Source organism: Cebus imitator, unplaced genomic scaffold, assembly GCF_001604975.1.
Source record: "Cebus imitator isolate Cc_AM_T3 unplaced genomic scaffold, Cebus_imitator-1.0 Scaffold6, whole genome shotgun sequence".
NCBI classification, from domain to species: domain Eukaryota; kingdom Metazoa; phylum Chordata; class Mammalia; order Primates; family Cebidae; genus Cebus; species Cebus imitator.
The window spans coordinates 8,364,513-8,372,908 of NW_016107321.1; positions in this window are offsets into that span (position 1 = coordinate 8,364,513).

Sequence of the window (8,396 nt, forward strand, 5' to 3'; positions counted from 1 at the left end):
GGGTTTCCCCATATTGGCCAGGCTAGTCTCAAACTCCTGACCTCAAGTGATCTGCCTGCCTTGGCCTTCCAAAGTGCTGGGATTACAGGCATGAGACACCATGCCCGGTTCATTTGTGTTTTTTATATTGTTTCTTACTATGAGATATATCGAATTTAGGTGACTTTCTTAAAACTTTATCAAGTTGGGCGCGGTGGCTCATGCCTGTAATCTCAGCATTTTGGGAGGCTGAGGCAGGCGAATCATGAGGTCAGGAGTTCGAGACCAGCCTGGCCAACATGGTGAAACGCTGTCTCTACTAAAAATACAAAAAATTAGCTGGGCACAGTGGCCAGCACCTGTAATCCCAGCCACCTGAGAAGCTGAGGCAGGAGAATCACTTGAACCCAGAAGGTGGAGGTTGCAGTGAGCTTAGATCATGACACTGCACTCCAGCCCTGGTGACAGAGTAAGACTCCATCTCAAACAAACAAACAAACAAACTTACTCTATCATAATCTGATATGAGGATAAGCTATCTGTCTTGTCAGATCCAAGATGTCAATGCAGTCCATCGGGAATGCAATGCAAAAAAAAGGTGCAGTTTCTTAAATGCAATCAAGGAACATTTTTCATGTTGTTTGCAGAAGCAAAAAAATACAGGAGAAAAGCAAGTAGACCCTCTAAATGTAGTCTACTTATACATTCCTATTAGTGTTATTGCTGTTCTAGCCTACATACACAGCTTGTTTTTCTGTTTGGGCCTCTATTTTGGAAATTCTCTTAACATACTGCTTAATTTTAGAGATAGTATAGAACTAACAGCAGGTGGTAAAAATGTATATTTGGGTTTTTACATGAAAAAGAATAACAGATCATATTTTGGATTATAATTTTAAACCTGAATTTTAGTTTAAATCTAAGTTGATAACCCTCCCCAAAGGTGGCAGCTATAATCCTTAACAGCATAAACGCTGTTCATGTACTAGTGTAGAGTCAGTTCTTTAGGATCTTTGTAAACTCTTATGTTGTCATTTCCTTCGGCCAGTCCATCGAGGAATGTAGATTAATTTTAATATTATTCAAATCAGAACCTAAATTTGGAGAAACCCCAAATGTGTTGTAAATACCTTCTGCCCATAGGTGTTTTGGGGAACACTCATGCTTCTGGTTGCTTTTGGCCTAACTGTGGGGAAATGCGTCTTCTCCAGCATCCTTTTGGGAAGGCAGTTTGTCAGTACACCTCAGAAATCCTCGAAATTCATATATTTTGAACTACTTCCTGGAATTTATCATAAGGCATTGCACAATATTTATGTTTAAGATGTCATTACAGAGTCATTTAACATAGCAATAAAGTAGAGATAAATTGAAAAAGAGCGTTCTGCTCAAAAAGAAGATAATGACAAAATAAATTTAGATAGATTAGTACCATGGAATAATACGCCACCATTAAAACCCGGATACTTATATAGTATTAATTAAAAGTAGTGGAAATCTAAGTTGTACAGAATGCGATCTTGATGGAAGAAACCCACTCTCTATATGCATGGGAAGAAGACTGAAATAACAGTAGTTCCTTAGGATGGCAGAATTTATTGAACAAATTATTGAGCATGAAAAGCGGTACAGTGTAATGATAAAGAGCATGGAGTTTGCAAGCAAACTCTGTGGCTTCAAGTCCAGGCTCAACCATTCATTATGAGTAGGACCTTGGACAAATTATTTAATTCTCTGTGCCTCAGTTTTATCACCTGTCAGATGGGAATTAATGTCATTTATACTATGGGGTGGTTGTGAGGTTTAAATAAGTTACTATGTTTGAAGAAGTTACGATCTGCTTGGTGCGTAGGTAATGCTATATAAATTTCATCACTATTATTATTTTTATGTGTTCATAAAGTGCTAAGTGCTGGGTATACATTGGTAATGGAAAAGACAAGGCCTTGTCTGTAGAAAACTCATAGTCTGGAGGAAGAAACAAATCTTCCCCAAATAATCACATAGATCAATAATGAAAAAGCATGATAAATGCTGTGAAGAAAACCAATATGGTGTTTTTAGACAGAATAATTGGGGGAGAACCTAGTTAGACTGTAGAGTCAAAGCATGCCTCCAGGCAGAAATGGCATTCAAGCTGAGATATGAAAGGAATCATGTTGGATGTGGAGAGGAGCAGCACATCTGTGAAAGCCCTGAGAGGCTAAGTGCTGGGTGCAGGGGAAGGGGAGGGAGAGGCAGGGCTAGGGTGCTGGGGTCCCATGAGCAAGGGGAAGGTGGCTCAGAGAAAGGGAAACTGTAGGACAGGTCTGATGGAGGGGAGGGGTTGCCTGGTGGCATTTATCCCAGGGCCACGAGGAGCCTCTGGAGGGGTCTCAGCAAGGGAGGGCTGTGGCCTGATTTCCTTTTGAAGATCACTCCAGTTCTGGAGTGCATGTCGCCTTGGAGACGAGGGTGAGGGGATATGAAGTTGGAAAGAGGCGTTGGGCCAGGAAGGGCAGGAGGTGGAGGTAATGGAGGTGAGGTGGCTCAGGGTGGTGGCAGTGGTGATGCCAGAAGAGAACAGATGCCAGACCTTTTGGAGGAAGAAGCAGTAAGACTTGGAGGTGTGGTGTCAGGGGGAGGAGAGGGCTCAGGTCAGTGTCTACACTTTTCTCTTGAGTCGGTGGGCAGCTGGTGGCCCCATTCATGGGCCTGGGAGGAGAGCAGTGGGTCAGGGGCACATTTTCTTACCTTCACTTTTCTTTTATATTACATATTTTCTCCAATAAACGAGAAAAGACAGTTTTTGGTTTTAAAAGTGTTTAGATGTAGGCCAACTTAAAATTATTTGCTGACAAAAGTACAGGCAACGAACAGACCAGGAAACGGAAAACACAGCAAGGAAAGAGGTATCAAAGAATGCATGTAATTTGCTGGGATTGCACTTTTTGGTATTTATGGAATAGACTATTTTTTGAAAAAAAAAATCAGATCATAATGTAGTCTGATGGGTAGCCTGTTTTTAAATCCCTGTAAAATATATCAAAGGCATTTTCTCACATCACTAATTATGCTTAAAAAGGTATTTATAATGTTTTTGATTGATACACAATAGTTTTACATATTTACAGGATACATGTAATATTTTTATACATGCATACAATGTGTAACGACCACATAAGGATGTTTAAGATAAGGGTATGTATGTTCTTGGCACTTCAAATATTTATTTCCAGAATATACAAGAAGCTCAACAGTAAAAGGATCTTTGTGTTGGTTCAAATCTCTTAGCTGTTACGAAGTATACAATACATTACTGTCATCTATAGCCACTACTGTGCTACTGAACACCAGAGCTTATTCCTACTGTCTAACTTCATGCTTGTACCCATTAAACAACCCCTCTTCCTCGCTTCCCCACAACATGCTAGCCACTGATATCTCTCTTCGGACTCTCTACTTCATAAGATAAACTTTTTTAGCTCCCATATAGGAATGAGAGCATGTGACATTTGCTTTTCTGTGCCTGGCTTATTTCACTTAACGTAATGACCTCTAATTCCATCCATGTTGCAACAAATGACAGGATTTCATCTTTTTATGGTTGAATAATATTTCATTGTCTATATAACCCCCCTTCATCCATTCATCTGTTTATGAACACCTGGCTTATTACATATCTCCGCTACGGTGAATAATGCTGCAATAAACATGGGGGTGCAAGTACCTTTTTGAGATACTTTCTTTCCTTTGGATGAATACCCAGTAGTGGGATCGTCGGATTTTATGGTATTTCTATTTTTAGGTTTTTGAGAAATCTCCATATTACTTTCCATGATGATGGTACTAATATATATTCCCATCGACAGGGTATGAGTTCTCTTTTTTCTGCATCCTCATTAGCACTTACTGTTTTTTGTATTTGATACTAGTCGTTCTAACTGGAGTGAGATGATATTTTGCTGTGGTTTTGATTTGCGTTTCCCTGATGATTAGTGATGTTAAGCATTTTCCTATATACTTGTTGGCCATCTGTATGTCTTGTTTTGAGAAATGTCTCTTCCTGTCCTTTGCCTACTTATTAAGGGGATTACTTGTTTATTTTACTGTTGAGTTGTTTGAGTTTCTTGTATATTCTGGATATTAAGCCCTTGTTGGGTAAATAGTTTGCAAATATTTTCTCCCATTCTGCACGTTGTCTCTTCACTCTGTTGATTGCTTCCTTTGCTGTGCAGAAGCTTTTTAGTTTAATATAGTCCCATTTGTCTATTTTTGTTTTTATTGTGTGTGTTTTTGAAATTTTAGTCATAAAATCTTTGCCTAGGCCAAGGTCCTGAAGCCTTTCCCCTGTTCTCTCCTAGAAGTTCTATAGTTTTAGGTCTTACATTTAAGTCTTTGAATCCAGTTTGCTTTGATTTTTGTATATCGTCAGAGATAGGGGCTTAGTTTTATTCTTTTGCATATGAATATCCAGCTTTCTCAGCACCATTTATTAGAGAGGGACCCTTCCTCCCTCCCTCTCTGTCTCTTTCTTTCTTTCTTTTCTCTCCTTCCTTCCTTCTTTCTTGCTTTCCTTCTTTCCTTCTTTCTTTCTGATGGAGTCTCTCTCTGTCACCAGGCTAGAGTGCAGTGGCAAGATCTCAGCTCATTGCAACCTCCGACTACCTGGTTCAAGTGATTCTCCTGCCTCTGCCTCCTGAGTAGCTGGGATTACAGGCATGCACCACCATGCCCAGCTAATTTTTGTGTTTTTAGTAGACATAGGGTTTCTCCGTATTGATCAGGCTGGTCTCAATCTCCTGACCTCATGATCCACCCACCTTGGCCGCCCAAACTGCTGGGATTACAGGCGTGAGCCACCACGCCCAGCCTAGAGGGTACCCTTTCCCCAATGAATGTTCTTGGCACCTTTGTCGATAATCAGTTGGCTATAAATACATGTATTTACTTCCGGGTTCTCTATTACATTTCATTGGTCTACATGTCTACTATTATATCAATAATATTCTGTTTTGGTGTAAAACATAGTTTTAAAAGGTGTATAGTATCTTGTTTTGTGGACATACAATATTTTATTTAGTTATTACTCATTTAGATTATTTTCATTTTCCCCCTATTATAGAGACCGATGACTCTTATTAGAGTTTTTTCTTTGAATGCATGAATAATAACTTAAGGTGAATTCCTGGAAATGAAATTGTTCTTCTGAAAGTTCTTAGTATGGGTTTTTTTTTTTTTTTTTTTTTTTTTTTTTTTTTTTTTTTTTTTTTTTTTTTTTTTTGTTCCTACTACCTCTTGACCTATTCTTTAACTTCTTTGGGGGACACTTTGCTTTGTGTTACCTTCCCTTCCTCCTTTCTTTCTTTCTCCTCCTCTTTCCTCTTCTCATTTTCTTAAACTGTTGATTCTCAGCTCATTGGGGAGTTTAATCCATTTAAATTATTGTTGTAGGCAGTGCATTTGGTTTCATATTATTTCATGCTCCCTTGATTTTTATATTTTGGATACAAGCTACATTTTCTTTCTTTTCATTTCTTTCAAAGTTTATATGTGTTCCTGTTTTTCCAGCCTGGCATCATGCTAGGCACAGAGCAAACATCAAGGAAAAACAAATCTGTTCTGTTCATAATTCTACTAGTATTTGCTGTTTTTATTCAAGTTTTTCAGAAGCATTATCCAGCACCTTTCTGTAAGTATCATGGGTCAATGCTAAAATGCCCTCTTTTCCCTTACTTCTATTAGCTTTTATTTCATTTATTTCATTCTAAACATTAGGATTTCTCTTATTGGTATTATTCTTTACTGTACATAGAAACCTGCTTTATTTGTACTCTGTTAGTGCAAAAAGAATTTTCTAAACATTTTCATGAGCCTGCAGTAGACCATATTGCTCTTCTGCTGAGTGTCTTGGGAGTAGGTCCTTCTCCTTTGTTCTGCATGCTGATCTTTTCCCATCTTTATTCATCCCCAGACTGTGTCCAGACTCTGTTTTTGTCCACAGATGGGGCCTGGGTGGTCCTTTATCTCTTCTCTGCTTTTATGAGATATTTGATATTTGAATCCTCCTTTCAGGACTGTGGCAAGGGGTTGGCTGTGCATGTCTCCATCTGATGTGTATGGATGGCAGTGTTCTGCCCAGATACCTTGTTTTACACAGGGCGGTTGCTCTCCTTCACTTTATTCCTGCTCTTAGGTATACCAAAACAATCTAGACGATAAGAGCAGTAATTGTCAGTGTGCACAACCAAGCCATAGTTTTGTTATATGCCCTTATCTATAGGATTTGACAGTTGAGACATCACCTACCAGAATACACTGTGTCACAGTATACTCCCTGTCTAATCAGTGGTTTGCTGGGAATACCAGTAATTGATTATAGGATCATAGAAAGAATGGGATGTGTGTGTGTGTGTGTGTGTGTGTGTGTGTGTGTGTGTGTGTGGTGTATAAGATGGTGGGGAGGGGGAGGAAAGAAAGAGAGAGAAAGAGAGAGGTGCTGTGGTTCAATCACCTTCAAAGTTATCAGTGTGAATTAATAGAATTTAGAAACCCGGGACAGTGAGCTAATGGGAGAAGGGCAGGGCCATTTACCATCTAAATATCTGTTACCTCTATAGCCACATTCATTGCATATCACAGCAACAAATATTTACTTTAAATTTATTCAATTTTTTTCATTAAGAAAGGTTTAATTATATTTTATTTAATCTTTAATTATCAGGAAAATTTGAGGTTCACTTTGGAAAGATCTCTTGAACAGTGTTAAAGTGAAATACTTCAGCATTTAATGAGTTAGTTCTCAGGTCTCCTCAATGACTAATTTCTCTGTCTTCTGATGGCTGAGATTGAAAACAAATGGGCATTACAATGACTTCCTTCTTAGGCTTTGTGCAGCATCGTTCCTTTGCCAGAACGTGAATAATTATTTGGATGTTAGAGTGTATGGATGGTTTTGAGGACCAAGCTTAGATGTTTGCTGGCAGGAAGAGCCATTCCATAAAGCACCTCATCCATAAGAAATCACCATAGATATCTTAGCTGCTTTCTTTAAACATAATGTGTTAGTTTCTATGGCTGCTATAAAAGATGACCACAAACTGAGTGGTCTAAAAGAAGAGAAGTTTATTCTTTCACGGTTCTGGAGGCCAGAAGTCTGAAATCCAGGTGATGGCAGGGTCACATTCGCCCTGGGGGCATGAAGGGAGAATCAACTCTTGGCCTCATCTAGCGTCTGTGGCTGCTGGCATGCCTTGGCTTGGGGCTCCAGCCCTCCCACCAGTGCCCTATGGTCACATGGCCTCCTCATCTTCTATCTCTGTGTAATCTCCATCTGCCTCACTCTCATAAGGATGTCTTTTACTGGATTTCAGGTCCACCCAGGTTACCCAGGATGATATCATAAGATCCGTTACTTAATTATACCTGCAAAGACTCTTTTTCCAAATAAGGTCATATCCACAGTTTTTGAATATTAGGATGTGGTTATATATTTTTTGGTGACATCATTTAATGCAGTACTCACACATTTTGAAGAGATGTTATGAAGAACAATTAACATTGTATAATAAAATCCCACAATAGTCTTTTTTATTGAGCAAATTTTAAAGCAAAACCAAGGCTTGGATGCTCATGAGGATGGAGATAAAGGTTATGTGTGAATTGACCTTTTATTATCATCATTATTATTATTTTTTAGCCGATGTTTAAAGAAAGCCAGCAAGCATTTTGATCCACTAATCCCTTGCAACAGTGGGTGAATTAGTTGTTAATTATTTTTTTCCAACCTCTTCTTCAGCAGGGGTTCCCAGTCAAAATGCAGGCAGCAAGAGAGCCCAGGGCTGCAAACTTTGGCATCTGTCCCTTGAGTGAGAGCTCCTTATATGTGTGGGAGAAGATGAAATTGCAAGGCATTGGCCGTGGAGAAAAGGAGATGTCTCTATTTTTGACAGGAGAAGTTAAAAACAGAGGGATGGAAGTCACGGGGTCAGAGCTAGACTTTTAGGGATGTCAGAAAGATGGAGAGATGATGGGGAGGGGCTAGAAAGAAAAGAGGTTCTTAAAGATCTTAAGATCCTGCTTAGATTGCCATCCCAGGTAGCTGGGTGAGAGAAGTCAATGAGTCAGGACTATTTCATATTCCTTGCCTTTCCTGTCTGCCAAACTGCAAGAGGCAGGGTAGGTGGTGCTGAAGCAGAAGAACCTGCATTTGAAAGTACCCTTCTCTAAGGACCTCAATGTAATTGTGGATTTTTAAAAGCATTTATCTTGCAGAGTTAGCTACTGTTTTATTTTTGTCTTGTGAGACCTCAGCTCACATATACCAGGATGATATAGGAAATTAATTTGAAAGTCTCCTGGCTTGGAGGGGGACATTTTTCACTATCACATGGCCTGATTCATATCAGCAAACTTGACCTCTGGCCCTCGGGGTTCCT